We start from the raw sequence: 16,753 nt of genomic DNA, 5'->3' as shown, positions 1-16,753 counted from the left end.
GGGCACCCGGGGAAGTCAGAGCTCATGGAAGATACTTAGCAGTCAGCGCCAGTCGCTGAGTTAGTGCCTCGCAGCTGAGATTCACAATGCGGCCCCAAAGTTGTGTCTTTGCTTGCGAGGCGACAAGTGCATTGCGTGTTTACAATTTTCCATTTTCCAAAGGGGTGTGTGTGTGTGGGGGGGGGTTGTTGCTGGTGTGTGTGTGTGTGTGTGTGTGTGTGTGTGTTGCGGGGGGAGGAGGGTGCCCCTTCCTGCACTGTCGGAAGCCCGGGGAGCCCGGCCCGGGAGGAGCGAGCGCAGCCGGCGGCGGGGCGCGGGGAGGCGGCGGCGGCGGCGGCGGGGGAGGACCATGTCCCTTGGCAGCTGGGCTCAGGCTGCGGCAGTGGCAACAGGAGCGCCGAGGACCAGTTGCTCAACACTTGAGCACTTTGCACGGCTCTTTCTTCTCCCTTCGGTGGATTTCCAGCTCCGGAGCTGCAAGGTGTGCGGCGGGGGTGCCGGTGGCTGGGAAGCGGGTGGGGGGGGGGGCGGGGAGGGTGTCCGGCGTGGGAAAGCTCGGGAGTGACTGCTGGGACGCGGGCACCCCACGGGACCGGGGGGCTCGGCTGCACCCGGGGCTCCCTATCCCCTCCCGCGGCGGGTCACACCGACCCTCTGGAGGGGGGAGGCGGCCAGGAGGAGGGTGTGCTGGTGCGGCTCCTCGCAGCGAGGTGCTCCTGTCGAAGGGGGCAGGGTCCCCGTGTCCTCGGAGAACCCCCTCCTTGTCCCCCCCACCCACCCTCCCCGGAGAGGAGCGCTAGCCCAGCCGCGCGGCTCGGACCCTCGGCGCACCCGGGTCCCGACTGGGTCCCCGCCGGGCCCGGGGGCCCCCGGGCGGTTGCCATGGTGACGCAGGGTCGGCGGCGCGGCGCCGAGGAAACAAAGCGGCCCGCCCGCCCGCTCCTCGCCGAGCTCCTCCTCCGCGGGCGCCTCCCTCGGCTCCCCCGCGCCGCCGCCGCCGCCGCCGCCGCCGCCGCCGCCGCCCGAGCCGCCCGGGCCCCGCGCCCCGCGCCCGCCGCCGCCCGGGCCAGGTAAGGCGAGCGCGCCGCCGCCGGGAGGGGCCGCTGGCCGGGGCGCGGGACTCGGGGGGCGCGACGGCCGCTGCACCCGCCGCCCCGAGGGGGCGTCCCCGCCGGCCTCCGCGCCCACCCGAGAGGCCGCCGGAGCGCGCCGGCGCCCGGGCTGCAAACTTCGCGGCCAGCAGCGGCGCGAGCGGACGCGGCGGAGCCCGGTCCCGGTCCCCCCAGCCCCGCGCCCGCCGTCGGCGCCGGACTGAGCGACCCGCGCGGGGAGCACCGGGCGGGGGGCGTGTGAGGGCAAGGGGGCGGGGTGGCACCTCCTTTCCGTGCTCGCTTCTTTCTTGTGCCTCTTTCTCTCTTTTGCATTTTATCCAAAGACACGCAGAGATTCTCCCCCCACCCCGCCTTGATGCTTCGTAGTTTCCTCTCTTGCAGACCGGCTGGTGGGAGGGTCATCAAGAGGGGGGTGGGGGGGACCCACGGAACCTCTGTCTAGTCTCCCAAAAGTGAGCCCGTTGGGAGTGCCCGGGACCGACGCCTTTTCGAGGGGCCAGTGAAGTTCGGGAGCGATGGGAGCATCCTTTCTCTTTGCAAGGTGTCATTGCACCTGTCCCTACCTGGGAAGGGCGGTCCCGGGGCCTCCGCATCTGGCAGCACCGGAGTTAAGGGCAGGACCGGGGCGTACTTTGCTGATCAGGTCCCTGGCACCGAGGCCCTGGCTATTGTTTCTGGCAGGTGTTGTGTTTAGGCTTTAAAGAACTGGTGCCCCGCTTTTATGTGGAAGGAAGGAATCCAGAGCGCCTCTGAAGGCAGGTAGCAGGAGGCATGTTTACGGGTGTGACGACGCCAAGGATTACACAGCCGTTGCCAAGGGTGTGGGGTACTGGATGGGGAATTGCTCAAGTGATGGGGCCACCCCCTTTCTCAGTAGCTCCCAGCCTTGCCCTCATTCACTGACATTTGTTTTCTCGCGGACACAAAGGGGAGCAAAAATGTGAAGACGCTTTTATTCGCTGCTTACGAATCATGTGTCATAAGGTGACAGAGAATCAGTATTCATTTTCCCAAGGATCAACTCAAAAAGGAGACAATATGTTTATTGATGTGGTGTGCTTTACGGGGGAGAGCCGCCACCCTGATGATGATTGGAAAATGATTCCATTAATTCTGTGGTGTACCCAACTTAGTGAAATGATTTGTAAGTTGTAATAGGTCAGCTCGAGAACATTTTATGAAATGCAAGAAATGCTCTCTTTTCTAAATGGCAGTTAATGAAAAGAATCCATGGACACGGACGGATCATTTTGAATTGCAGTTGATTGCAACGTGGATAGTGAGGCTACTTGCGGTGTCAGGCATTTGTGACAGACTATTCCTCTCCCTTACGTGGGAATTTCGACACCTGTTAGCTCCCTGATTACTAGATTTCTATGTTCATATTTGCTAGCAATTTTAACTAATGCCCCCTCATTAGAAGACTGTCTTGGAAATGGATTCATTTGCAACAGCAGTTTGCAGATTATTCCACAATTGAGTTTGTTTTGAAACCAAATCCTACCTGTGCAGTCACTCACAAATGCTCTGCTAACCATCCTCTGATGATTGGTAATGAAAAGGTACATTGATTAAAATGAAGTGGATCTGTTTTGAGAGCATCGCCAAAAGAGAAAATAATCTTTTTGTCTCATTTACTCACAAAAGGCAATCAGGCTCCTGAAGCTTAGGCATAAGGATACTGAAGCTTATGCATATTACATAAACATGGAATGTGTAGTTTCATGTTTAAAAATAATTATTTTTGTGTTCTTTCTAAGGTACCAAGGGTATAGCTTTAGTCAGATCTTTGTCAGCAAATCAACAATGCAAATGCAAGAACTCTGCACTTGTTTTGCAACCAGATGGAAGCCTCTCTGAGTCCTACCCTCAATATTTACCTTTAATATATTTGTCTTTATAAATATATTTTATTATATATAATAAAGAAGAACAGAGAAAGCCAGTGGTCATACAGCCCAGTGCGGGCTCATGTTTTGGCTTTTGCCGTTACATTATATAGGGCACAAGATTCACTAGAACTTGGCATCCTTAAAGCTGTATTCTTTATGCCAAAAAAGAAAATCAGTAAATAGCAGAAATAACCAGTCATGTAAGCACCACATGGTCGGAATGGTTTCTTTATACAAGCTCTGAAGCGTGAAACAAAACTTTAGGTGAAAAGCAGCAACTTGCCATGTCTGTTTGTGGTACTGACGTCCTGAGATGTGTGTCCTGTTAGATCATGAAGAAAACCACTCCTGTAGCAGGCTAAGGATCTCCTGAGGAAACACAGATGAGAAATGTTGTAGATTCAGATTCTCATTAGCTGCCTGGTGGAAGCAAAAGCAGTGGAGATGAATCCTCAGGTGTGAAATGCAACTTGCTTGTGACTCTTGCTCTTGCTTTTCTTTTTTTTTTTTTTCTTTTTGGGTCACACCTGGCAATGCTCAGGGGCTACTCCTGGCTCTGCACTCAGAAATCACTCCTGGCGGTGCTCAGGGGACCATATGGGATGCTGGGAATCGAACCTGGGTCGGCCGCGTGCAAGGCAAATGCCCTACCTGCTGTGCTATCACTCCAGCCCTCTTGCTCTTGCTTTTCATGGGGGGTGGGGGCGTGGGAGAAGCAGTTCACGAGTCTTCTCTGGCATTTCTAGGCAAACACGTCTTCATCTCATGCTGCAAAACGAATCTAAATATTTGTTCTAAGTTGTCAAATATGGTGTGATTGTTTTAACCACGCTATTGCTCTAGCTGAAGAATTCTGTAACTTACCATCAGCATGGACCGGAGCGATAGCATTCCAGCCCTCTTGGAGAGCCCGGCAAGCTACCGAGAGTATCAACCGCACGATAGAACCTGGTAAGCTCCCCGTGGTGTATTTGATATGCCAAAAACAGTAACAACAAGTCTCACAATGGAGATGTTAGTGGTGCCCGCTCGAGCAAATTGACGAACAATGGTATGACAGTGACAGTGACCATCAGCATGTCCAAAGATCGAGAAATGCTCTTGCTCGAGTAGGATCTCTCAATATATAGGTATCTTTGGACGTTGCTCGTCACTGCTGGAGTTTTCTTGTGCAAATAAGATCCACAGAAGCTTTTGTGGCTCTCTCTGGGTCAATGTTCTTTTCCATTTACTAGTCACACTGTGATAACATGGAGGCCGGTGGGTGATTTGGTATCTAGTCTGATGTGTGGTGGTGTTTATCAAACCCTCAGTGGGAAGGACGATCATTTTAAAATGATTTCTTCTTTGCCCAAACTCTTAAGGTTTAGATTTGTGACTAATGGGGTAGGGCTGGGGTGGGGGCCATGTAGCCTCGGTATCTCCAGGAAAAGGGCTGCAAATATAAGATAGTGTTAGCTGACCTGCCTGTTTATGGGTATTGATCTTAACTCCTGAGCTGAGGAAAGGCCTGATATTTGTGAAATCCAAGGGATTTTTTTTTTGTGTGTGAAATGCATACATTTATCCTGTCTGGCATATAATTAGAGTAATACAAATATTGATTCTTCAAGGTCAGTGATTGATTTCCTTATGTATCAATTGTAGCAATTGATATAGTATTACGTAGCATATACACTTGCTAACTGATCTTGGATATCAGTCAACAAAAATTCAACATGTTTCTTTCTATATAGTCCAGATTGCTTGATGAAACTCATTTGAGCTTTTTTTGGTTGAGAATGACTTGTTTTTCAACTATTATGATGATTTATTTGATTTTATGTGTAATTCATTATGTCTGACACCCAACCACTATTCTTCTTGGCCTCCTGCTTAATCTTTCTTAGGGGAAAAGTTACCAGTGAATTTCTTAACACTTTGTTTTGCTTGTTTGCCTCTTATTTTTAGGCCACAACTGGCTGTACTCAGAGCTAACTCCTAGCTCTGTGCTTAGTGGACCATATGAGGTGCTGGGGATTGAACCCGGGTTGACTGCACGCAAGTGCGTGCCTTATCTGATGTAACTCTCTGGCTCTTCTTAATACTTTTAAAACAATTATATACCTTCAAGACTTTTTAGAAAAGTAGGATTTGCTTAATTTGTCACTCAATTGGAAAAATACTAGAAACTTAGTTTATAACGGTAATGGCATAAAGATATGCCATTATAATGGCATCACTGTATCACTGTCATCCGGTTGTTCGTTGATTTACTCAAGCGGGCACCAGTAACATCTCTATCCCCCCCCCCCAGCCCTGAGATTTTTAGCAGCCTTTCCTTACTCATCTTTCCCAATGATTGGAGGCTCTTTCAGGGTCAGGGGAATGAGACCTATAGTTACTGTTTTTGGCATATCGAATATGCCATGGGTAGCTTGCCAGGCTCTGTCCATGCAGGCGGGATACTCTTGGTAACTTGCTGGGCTCTCCTATATATATATATACATATATATACACATGTATATATATTGTATATGTATATATAACTCTATGATTTGTTGCCTACTGTCTGAACTCCATCAAATATGGTGTGGCAATTATGGAAAATGGGTAGGAAGTGTCTTATCATGTGTCCAGAAAGCAGCCTGGAGCGTGTCGGCAGTTGGGTAGTGGAGGTCAGCTGGGTTCCTTGGGGCGGGAGGGTTCTCACCCACTCTCCTCTGGGGCACCCCGAGTGGAAACGCCTGGTGCAGAGTTCTGTGGCATGGCTATGGGGGGGGGGCTCATTTTATACTCCCGTCTGGGAGGAGCAGCCGTTGAGATAACGGCATAAAGATAACATATACTATACTCAGCCTCGCATCCTAGATACATGTAGCATGGCTGGGGAACTTCTGAATCTGTTAATTAGTGATTGCCCATTTCCGGAGGCATCTCCCACTGGGTCCCTGCTTCTTTGTCTAAAAATCAGTTGAAGTCAAAGTCAAAGAAGTATCAGGTGAAGGCTTCTGTGATAGAAAAACGTGTTGAAAGGGAAGATGATTATGCACAGAGAGCCTGAGAGCGGGCGGGACCTGGATGGAGGTGAGGGGGAGGGGAGGACCAAACAACAAGGACTCGAAGCTTCTCTCAACCTCCCGATGATTTCAAGAGCTGCTCTCCGGTTTCCAGAGGAAGGGCCCTGGCCTGCCTTCTGGCTTGCCTAAAAAGTGACTCCCTAGAGCTGAGACCTGCGTGCACCTGGGTTATTATAAGCCACGAGGTAGGATGCAGGAGCAAAGGTTTCCCACATGAGCATGTTGCATAAGCTAATTGGCCAGGTACACCAGGTAGAGAATCCAGAGAGCAAGGGGACCACAAATGAAACCCTGCCAGACTAACCTATTCTGGGTTTGAGTGAGAGGTGTGTTTCTGGTATCCGTACCTCTCTCAGTGGTAGTCCCCAGTCAGTCATTCAAGGCCCTTTACACAAGTCAATCCCTATCTAACATCAGACATAGTTTTAGGGTGTTTGCTCCAATCCTTGACATATGAATCTGCCATGGAAGGCTTCTGTGTGGACTTCTCTGGCGCTTTCTCATGCTACATACAGTTTCCTTGGATGTTATTTAATGCAACTGTAGTTCTATCCTTCTGCTATCCATTATTCAAACCCTTCCTGATGGCTCCCACGGGCCAAACACTGTTGGAAGCACCTCAACTGAGTAACTTGTTTAATTCCCACAAAAACTTTCTTAAGGCATTGGGGGTGGGGGACTATTACCATTCCCAGTTTATGAAGGAGGAAACTGTTGTGATTTCTCTGTTATATCAACTTTAAAGGTACACAAAGTAAACCAGAATTCTGACTGGTGAAGGGCGACTTTGCTTTAATTCACTGATATCTGTGAAGTACAGAACTAATGACACTAATTGTGATGGAACGGCATTTATTTTTGCTTATTGTAATAAAAATCAGTGAGATCAAATGTCACGAAACAAGAAGTGTTTCTTTGGGGCATATTGTGACTACACTTTTTGTACATGGAAACTAGGATAATGTATACAAAAGATGGCTTCTGAAGGTAGTTGTTCCCTCATAACTTCCATCCATATAGTAAAAGAATATGTCTTTTCTTTGATACTTGCTTTGCTTTAGACTTATAAATACAACACTTAAATGCTTATCTAATTCGCATTGCTCTTGGAAGCAAGTATCAATCTGGGCTCACTTGTTCTCCCTGTGTGAATTCTAACATGTTCTGAGGACAAAGTGATACTGCTTCATTCTTCCAAGAGAACTCTGTGTATACCTTTTAAAAAATGAAGTTTTGGAACATTGTGTTGGAAAAATTACATGTGTATATGGATTTTTGGTATATATCTGAATTTCTGTGCGTGTGTGTGCTAGACTGTAAGTCTCTGAAGAACAAGAACTATTTTTATTCATCTCCAAAGATGAGGTAGGTACAAGTATGTTTTTCTTAACTAAACTCTGAAATGATATATATATATATATTTGTTATACAGACTGATTGGTGTTTAAATCTCATTCCAGAGTTAGTATTGATGACCCTAAAGAGTCCTTGTTAGGACCTGGGAGAAGGAATCAAATACCTTGTAGTAGTATATTTGCTTCTGTTTCCTCACTTTCAAGTGTCTCATCAGGGCAGGTCAAATTTAGTTATTTGAAATAGAGAAGTAATCAAAGATCATTATTCCAATTTTAATTTATTTGGATTCCCAAAGTTCACATATTGAAAGGTTTTTAGACAAAAAAGCACAAAAACTAGCTTTATGTATGGACCGTGTACGTGCTGATTTATTTAAGGTGCCCCCCAAGTGGGGGTGATCACCTGCCAGGGACCAGCCTCAGCGACTGGTTGGTAGTTCCGGTCTAGGGTCTGAGGATGTACTGATGACTCCTAGGCTCCCTTTGCAGTGCTCGGGATCCTCCATAGCTCGACCTGATGTGGTCGGCAGGGATCAAACCCAAATCACCGCCTCTCCCGTATACTATCTCCGGGTGTGCTGGCTTAATTTTACACTAACATTTACGGATAAGCGTTTGAGTATTCTGATCAAAGGAGAAAAAAAAAAGAAAAGAAAAAAGGGGATCTTTGGAACTGTTCGGTTTTGTATTTATAGTACGTTTACTGTTTGAACACCTAGCTCTTCTCCACTCTCTTAAGAAACATATCTTCTGGGGCTAGAGCGATAACGCAGCGGGTAGGGCATTTGCTTTGCACGAGGCCAACCTGGGTTGGATTCCCAGCATCCCTTATGGTCCCCTGAGCACTGCCAGGGGGTAATTCCTGAGCTCAGAGCCAGGAGTAACCCCTGTGCTTCCCCGGGTGTGACCCAAAACCAAAACAAAACAACTAAAAAAAAAAAGAAAAAAGAAACACCTTCTCCCTGCATAGAGAAGTGATTAGCATTCATTTGCAGAAGGCAGGGGTGGGGTGGTCTGTAAAGGTAAGGCGAAATAACTGGAAGACATCCATAAAGACAGGAGGGCAGTGCCCCTCCCCCCATAACAAATACTGCAGTGCCAACCTTTCCTGGAGAACTGCTTGGTGCCAGCTAAGTTACCCAACCTGCCACACACACACACACACCACACACACACCCTCCCAGCATTTGTGTGCCTTAGCCAGTTTGAAGTGGACTATGCTTGCTTTGTGAATTACCAGCACCAAAGAATAGCTTCTTGCAGCCGTGGAGATGTTCAGGACGGCATGGCATCTTAGAGGGAAGCAGAGCTTCTTGGAAGCTAGTCAGGAAAACTACACCCCTCCGCATGCTGATTACTGCAGGATGGGGCTTGGGGGGTAGAAGGAGCAGAAGAATTCTATTTTTAGAATTAAAAGCAATTAAATGGAGTTTTCTTCTTGCCATATTAGTTGATACAGGGTGAAAAGGAGTAACTCAGTGGCCAGTGCCTCAGGCTGTGCTTGTGGGGGTAGGGGAAGTGGGGTGGGGGGCAGGAGCTGTGTCTGTGCTCTTGCAGGAGTTACTCACTTTCTGACCGGAGGAGTGAAGGTCCAAGCCTTGAAAATCATTCTCATTTGGGCCAGTCCTATCTATAACATGGCTGTTTTTTTTTTTCTTTTCCTTTTCTGGAATTCCTAACGCAAACTTTTCTTGATAAGGGGATTGGGGAGGGGAAGAACAAGAAACTTTCTGTTAAAATCATAACAGCATGAGGTGTGAACTGTGTTACAGTGGGTAGGGCGCTTGCCTTGTTTGGAGACTCCCCCGGAGGTTCAATTGATGGCACCTCTATGGTCCCCAAGCTCTGCCAGGAGGAATCTCTGAACCCAGGCAGAGCCAGGAAGAAGCCCTGAGTGCTGCTGGGTGTGCATTGTAAGAACATGGAAAAGCCTGCCCTGATTTCTGTCAGCGTGATTGCTATGCTTTTCATGTTTAAGAGAATATGACATTCAGTGTGGTTGTGTTTTTCTGTTTGTGGGTTTTTGGTTTTTGGTTCTTTTCATGTCCACATCAGCAGAGTGGGTAAGAACAGGCATTCTGAGGACAGAGAGCCTAAATTTGAATGCTGGTTCCGCTGCCTTCTAGATGTAGGACTTAGGGGCAGTCACTTAGTTTATCTGTCCCTTCATTCCATTCCCTGTAAAATGGGGTGGGACAAACCCTGCTGGGGTGCTGTGAGGAGTTAAGTGAACTTGGTCGGTTGCTACCATGGGCAAGTTTTGTAAACAGATAACACAACTCATACGTGATTTTTTTTTTAAAGTAAAACTAAAATTTTCTTTAACTTTCAAGTTCAACTTGCTTATTATTTCACTTAGAAATCTGGTAAATAAGAGCAACCCCTTTCTCTTTTTCTCTGCCTAAACTTTAATTCAAATGGAACAGATTGTATTTTTTAAGTTTCCCACTATCGTTTATAAAATTAGTTAAATGGAAACCCTTAAATATTTTCAATTGCACATACAGATTGCACATACTTGATTTTCCCTTTTAAATCAATCAAATGCTTGCTGGGAAAATTTATGACCCATATAAGTAAAACCTCCCCAACTACTTAACTCAGATTCCTTTTACTAACTCATCATTTAAAAAATCATTTTTCATAGACTTGTCAAGGTCTTTTCAATGTTCACTGTAAATAATCATACATCTATCACACATTTTTAAGCTGGAATCTCCAGGCTCATCTGTCAGTATTATGTCATATTCTCTTAAACATGAAAAGCATAGCAATCATGCACAAACTGTTCCAATTAATATAAAACATATCTCTAAACGTTTCTGAAAGTATTAATTGAGGCTGATTTTCTTCCATATTTCTATATTTAATTCTAAACCTTCTCTAGCTACAGGAGTCTCCAACTAGAGGTGTTGATTATTTCAGGTACATAGAAGGTACTATTCCAAATAAGCTCTAGTTCCATTCCATATTGATTTCAAGTTCTGTCTGGCAGTTTTTCATTAAAATATGGTTTTTATTGATCACAGATTGAAGGCTGAGATATTGCACCTGGGCTTCAGACAGCCCGGGTAATTCTTTTTTTGACATCGATGGACAGGCTTTGCCCTTTTTGAGTCACCATGACAACAGATGACTGTCAACCATACTTTTCAGACTGTGCTGGTATTTTTATCTATGGAACAGTGCAGTCTCAATGCAATTTTAAGGGGCCTGAGAGGAAGTACAGGGGTTAAGGCATTTGCCTTGCATGCTGTTGACTTGTTCAATAGAATTTTAGGGCACAGATAGCTGCGTGAAAACATGTAAAAAGTAAACAATTTATAAATACATTTAATCCAACATGATTAAGATAGCACAGTCTATATTTAATTGACATAAAATTATTAATGAGGCATTCAGTATTCTCTTTTGGTTTCAATGTGAAAGCTTTAAAATCTGGTATGTCCACTTCTGGGAATATATCCCGAGGATGCAAAAAAGCACAGTAGAAATGACACCTGCACCTATATATTCATTGCAGCACTGTTCACAATAGCCCAAATCTGGAAACAACCCAAGTGCCCTAGAACAGATGACTAGTTAAAGAAACTTTGGTACATCTACACAGTGGAATACTATGCAGCTGTTAGGAGAGATGAAGTCATGAAATTTGCTTATAAATGGATAGACATGGAGAGTATCATGCTAAGGGAAATGAGTCAGAAAGAGAGGACAGACATAGAGGGACTGCACTCATTTGTGGAGTGTAGGGTAGCATCACATGAGGCTGATGCCCAAGGACAGTAGATACAAGGGCCAGGAGTATTGCCCCATAGCTGGAAGCCTGCTTCATGAGCAGAGGGGAGAAGGCAGATGGAATAGAGAAGGGATCACTAAGAAAATGATGGCTGGAGAAACTAGTTGGGATGGGAGATGCATGCCGAAAGTAGATAATGGACCAAACATGATGACCTCTCAGTGTCTGTGTTGCAAGCCATAATGCCCAAAAGTAGAGAGAGAGTATGAGTAATATTGTCTGCCATGGAGGCAGGGGGAGGGTGGAAAAGGAGGGGGTATACCGGGATATTGGTGAGGAATGCGCACTGGTGGAGGGATGGGTGTTTGATCATTGTGTGATTGTAACCCAAGCATGAAAGCTTGTAACTATCTCACAGCAATTCAATAAAAATTTAAAAAAATTAAAAAATAAAATCTTGTATGTATTTTATACTTATAAGACATCTGAATTTAACATTGTCACTGTCACTGTTACTGTCATCCCATTGCTCATCGATTTCCTCAAGCGGGCACCAGTAATGTCTCCATCGTGAGACTTGTTGTTACTGTTTTTGGCATATTGAATATGCCACGGGGAGCTTGCCAGGCTTTGCCATGAGGGGGAGATACTCTCGGAAGCTTGCCGGTACCTCGGAGAGGGACAGAGGACTCAAACCTGGGTCGGCTGCGTGCAAGGCAAACGCCCTACCCGCTGTGCTATCGCTCCAGCCTCAGTAGTAGGTTTTTTTTTTACGTTATTTTTATTGTATTTGGAAAGCATGGTATGAGTTACAGTAGTATTTTGTGTTTACAGTGGCATTTACACAGTAGGAATTTCAGTAGCGTTATGTTATAGCAGTAATTTATGTCTATGTTTACAGTGTATGTAGTTACTGCCCCTTCGTACCACCAGAGTACCCAAAACACTTCCTCATGGTCCCAGTGTAATTTCTAATCTATTTTTTCCTCTTTATTCATTACCCCTCCCAAGACTGGGCTTAAACTCGGTTATGTATTCAAAGTCTAAGGGTTTGTTACTACTTTCCATTCTCTTGCTTTGCTTCTTTTTGTGAGAGATCAGCCAGGGTTTGTTTTCATTCCAACTGATTTCACTTAACATGACCCCCTCTAGTTCTATCCATGTTGTATCAAACTGCAAGGTACCATCTTTTCTTACAGGGGAGTATATCTTCCATTGTATATATACATTACTTCTTCTTTATCCACTCATCTGTTGTTGAACATTTAGGCCATTTTCCTATCATGGAAAGGAAGAATCATCCTCCTCCAAATGACCATACTATGCTAAGCATTACACAGTTTCAGTGTAATTTCTATCAAAATCCCAATGCCGTTCTTCAAGGACATAGAAGAAATGCTACTAAAATGTGTATGGGACTCTGGTGAAGAGACAGGTGATGGAACGTTGTATGACTGAAATCCAGTCATGAACAATTTTGTAACAGTGCATCTCACATTGATTCAATTAAAAAAAATTGCATGAAACCAAAAACTCTCCAAATATCCAACACCATTTTGAGGAAAAAAATATGGGAAACATTTACATCACATGACTTAAAACTGTATTGTAAAGCTACAGTTATAAAACTACGGCTATATCTGGTGATGGAATAAAACAAGACTTTTAGACTATTGGAATCGAACTGAGAGCCCAAAAATCAATCCTCAAATTAGACAGTTAATTAACTATAGTAGGTTTTTTTTTCTTTCAATTTTTGGGCCATACATGTCAGTGCTAAGGACTTACTCCTGGTTCTGTGCTCAGGGACCACTCCTGATAGTGCTCTGGGAACCATATGTGGTGCTAGGGATGGAATCTGGTTTAGTCACATGCAAGGCAAGTGTCTTACCCCCTGTACTATTTCTCCATCTCCATAACAAGTGGGGTTTTTTTTTGCTTTTTTTTTTGTCTGCTTTTTGGGTCCCACAAGGTGATGCACAGGGGTTACTCCTGGCTCGTGCACTTAGGAGTTACTCCTGGCGGTGCTCAGGGGACCATATGGGATGCTGGGAATCGAACCCAGGTCGGCCGCATGCAAGGCCCTACCCGCTGTGCTATCGCTCCAGCCCCCAGAACAAGTATTTTTAAAGGAGCTATTGTGGGTGAGCTTATGCAATTTCTGTCTTGTTGTAAGTAATTTGTCATTTGGGTAGAAGTGAGAAATCTATGTGTAACCTCAAGTCCTGACTGGCAACCTTTGTTGTTTTTCGTAGGCTACTCATAATCCTGCTATCATGGGTTTAATATTTCTTACCTTCTTTTCAGTTCTCGAATCTGTAACCACTCCTCCCTTTTTATCTTCTGCAGATAAAAACACCTTCAGATTTCAATCATTGCGTTTTGGGGTCCATCTGCTTCTGGATCCATGCACACAGCCGGTTCCCAGGGGATGTTAGGCGAATGGGCTCCTCTCATTCACTTTCCCTTTCATTCACTTGTGGATAATGATCATTCCCAGATAACCATCCTTCTCCCCCACCCCCGCTATTGAATAGTTTTCTATCAGCTTATTGGCTAATATTATAAGCTGTTATGTTACTTACCCTAAAAAACAAACAAACATGACACTCCTGTAACCCTACATTTTTCTTTAGTTTCTATACCATTTCTTTGTTCTGCTTCTTAGCGAAACTTTCCCAAACAGGTGTTGTATTGCTTTCTCCTGTTTCTTTCCTCCTGTTCAAGAACCTTCCTGCTTAGTCACTATAACCTACATTCTCCTAATGCTTCAGAGTGACTTTGCCAAATCCAGGCCGAGGTCTCAGTCTTAATCCAACCCTGCCTAAGCTCTGCCATCTGGCAGTTGTGACTTTCTTGCTTGGGTGTGTGTATTTCCTGCTGTTTCATAATTTTGCATCTAAAGCACCGTAGAACTTAGAAACTTGCATTTAGTCCTTTGTTTTTAGGTTTCCTTCATTGGCTGCCCTTTTTCTTGTTGTAAGATGGGTTGAGCTGGGTGACCTTGTTTCAGTCTAATGGATTAGTTCCAGATTTTCCACGTTTGTTTTATTTTGACTTATGCTAAAGGGTGGGACTGGAGTCATAGCACAGCGGGTATGGCGTTTGCCTTGCATGCGGCCAGCCTGGGTTTGATTCTTTCATCCCTCTCGGAGAGCCCGGCAAGCTACTGAGAGTATCCTGCCTGCACAACAGAGCCTGGCAAGCCCGTGGTGTATTGGATATGTCAAAAACAGTAACAAATCTCACAATGGAGACGTTACTGTTGCCCGCTCGAGCAAATCAATGAGCAATGGGATGACAATGCTATAACAATGCTATGCTAGAGAGAGCCTGCTTTTATGTAGATGATGGGCATCAAGAGTAAAGTCAAGCTATGCAAACAGACTGAAAGTTTCTTATTTTTGCTCACTAACTTTCTCACTGGGCAGAGAAATTCACAGCCCAAATTACTGGGTCAGTGTTGCACACTCAGTTCACAATAGGGAAGAGTAGGCCTGTGATTATTTCCTGAACAATAGTATTCCAAGTGGTCTTCACAGCACTTTTCTTCTTGATTTTGAGTCCATCTTCCTAGTGTTTCTGCTCAGTGTCCTCTGCGTAGAAATGGTGTCTTCAGACCTCTCCAAAATTGTGTACTCTGAATCTCTTTCTTTGTCTGTCGCTATTTCCTAGATATCTAATTCTATCTTGTGTGTTGGTGAATCTCAAATTCACATCTCCCTTTGAAAGTCCTCCCCTTAATTCCAAACATTCATAAATTCATTCTCTTGGATGTCTACAGAGTCACCTCATACTCATAAAAAAAAAACCTCAATTCCCCATGACGATATCTTTCTATCCTGCACCTTCCCTAGTTATTCCCAATTTAGTAAAAGATATCTTCATTATTTCAGTTGCCTTGGCCATATCTTTGTCTTTTTTTTTCTTTTTGGGTCATACTCGGTGATGCACAGGGGTTACTCCTGGCTTTGCACTCAGGAATCACTCCTGGCAGTGCTTGGAGGGACCATATGGGATGCTGATAATGGAACCTGGGTCAGCCATCCACAAGGCAAATGCCCTACCTGCTGTACTATTGCTCCAGCCCCAACTTTGAGTCATTCTTCACATACCCCTTCCCCCTGCCCCGACTATATATTGAACCCATTGGGAAAATTATTGACTCCATTGTCTAATTTGATTATTTCTCCTCACCTCTTACTCTAGCTTCATTGTGAGTTCATTGCCTTTTCTTTTGGTTTGTTGCAAGTGCCTTCTGTCTCCCAGCATCTACCCTTGATACCCCATCATCTGCTTCCTTGATGAGAATAACCTTCTACACATTATGTATGTCCCTGTCACTCCCCTGCTGCAAGACTCCAACGCCCAAACCAACATAACCTCCTCTGCCAAGTCCTTTCCCTCCTCAAGGCCCTACTACTCCGTCCCCTGCAGCCTGGGCCCTGCGTACCATGTTCCCTCGCTCGGTGCTCTCCAGGATTGCTTTTCTTAAAGTGCCAACCCAGCCTGCTCTGACGTCCAGATCTTAAAACTGCTGTCTCATTTGCTTGGGCTTCTCTCTTTCCAAATATTTGTCTGAGTCATTCTCTTGTTTCTTTCAGGTCTGTACTTGAGTGTTATCAGGATGGCCTTCCCTAAGCACTCTATAAAAAAAAAAATCGTAATCTCTCAGTCTTGTTCTCTTCTCTCACACCATGGCCACCTGGCACACCATGTAAATGAACTAAAAATATGTATTTGTTGGAGCTGGAGAGATAGTAAAGTGAGTGGGATGCTTGCCTTGCAGGTGGCCAACCTGGATTTGATCCCCAGCATCCCATATGGTCCCCCAACCACTGCAGGAGTAGTTCCTGAGGGCAGAGCCAGGAGGAACCCCTGAGCATCCCAAGCATGGTGCCAGTCCCCTCCCTTACCCCAGGGTATTTGTTGTCCTTTTTCTTTTTTGGGGGACACAATTCACTAAGATGGTTGCTTTATTTTTTGTTGTGTCAGGAACATAGTATTCAGTAAATATTTCTTGAGTGAACAACAGACAATTCTGTGGTACTTTGGGGATCTGTCTGCTTGATGCTACCAAATAATATTCTCTGTAGCTTAGCAAGTGATCCTTAAGAAGAACATAGAAATGCCACTTTATGTTCTAGTTAAATAGAGCACAATGATTTATTTCATGAAACTGGAGATCTCTGGGAAAGGAAAGAGAGTTCAAGGGGCTGAGCACATGCTTTGCATGACAGAGGCCTGGGTTTAATCTCCAGCACCACATGGTCCCTTGAACACTACCAGAAAGAAGGGTCTCCTAGCACAGAGCTGGAAGTAGCCTCTGAGCACTGCTGGATATGGGACTGAACCCAAAACCCATCATCACCACCACCAACTACAGCAAGACTGGAGTCCTTTGTAATTACTGAGACATAAGCATCTCCAAGGCAGAGATGTTTTCAGATGTGCGAGGAGTTTTAATAGAACCTTAAAATCTTAACACACTTTATTTTTATTTTTAAAAAGTGTTATATAGTTGTCCATTTTGTTGTAAGGCTTTGCAAAAGTGCTTTTAAACTATTTGAAGATAATTTAAAAATCCCTGATAATG

The 16,753-nt window shown here is 45.2% G+C and overlaps 1 protein-coding gene across 3 annotated transcripts in view; it reads left to right on the top strand.

The window, feature by feature from the left end:
• Positions 1 to 316: 316 nt before the first annotated feature.
• The window catches only part of RNF182 (ring finger protein 182), a 95,098-nt gene continuing 78,661 nt past the window's right edge, over positions 317 to 16,753 (top strand). Inside the window, exon 1 of one of the 3 annotated variants that reach the window (XM_055126582.1) lies at positions 317 to 481. The gene's annotated coding sequence lies outside the window, so the exon portion shown is untranslated. Of the gene's footprint in view, positions 482 to 1,002; positions 1,071 to 3,847; positions 3,956 to 16,753 lie in introns of those variants that run through there. The other 2 variants (XM_055126583.1, XM_055126584.1) reach the window with 2 other exon arrangements.

Source organism: Sorex araneus, chromosome 2 (assembly GCF_027595985.1).
Source record: "Sorex araneus isolate mSorAra2 chromosome 2, mSorAra2.pri, whole genome shotgun sequence".
In the NCBI taxonomy this organism is placed as follows: domain Eukaryota; kingdom Metazoa; phylum Chordata; class Mammalia; order Eulipotyphla; family Soricidae; genus Sorex; species Sorex araneus.
Note: the sequence above shows the minus strand (reverse complement) of the source record. Positions and strands in the feature narration are given on the sequence as shown.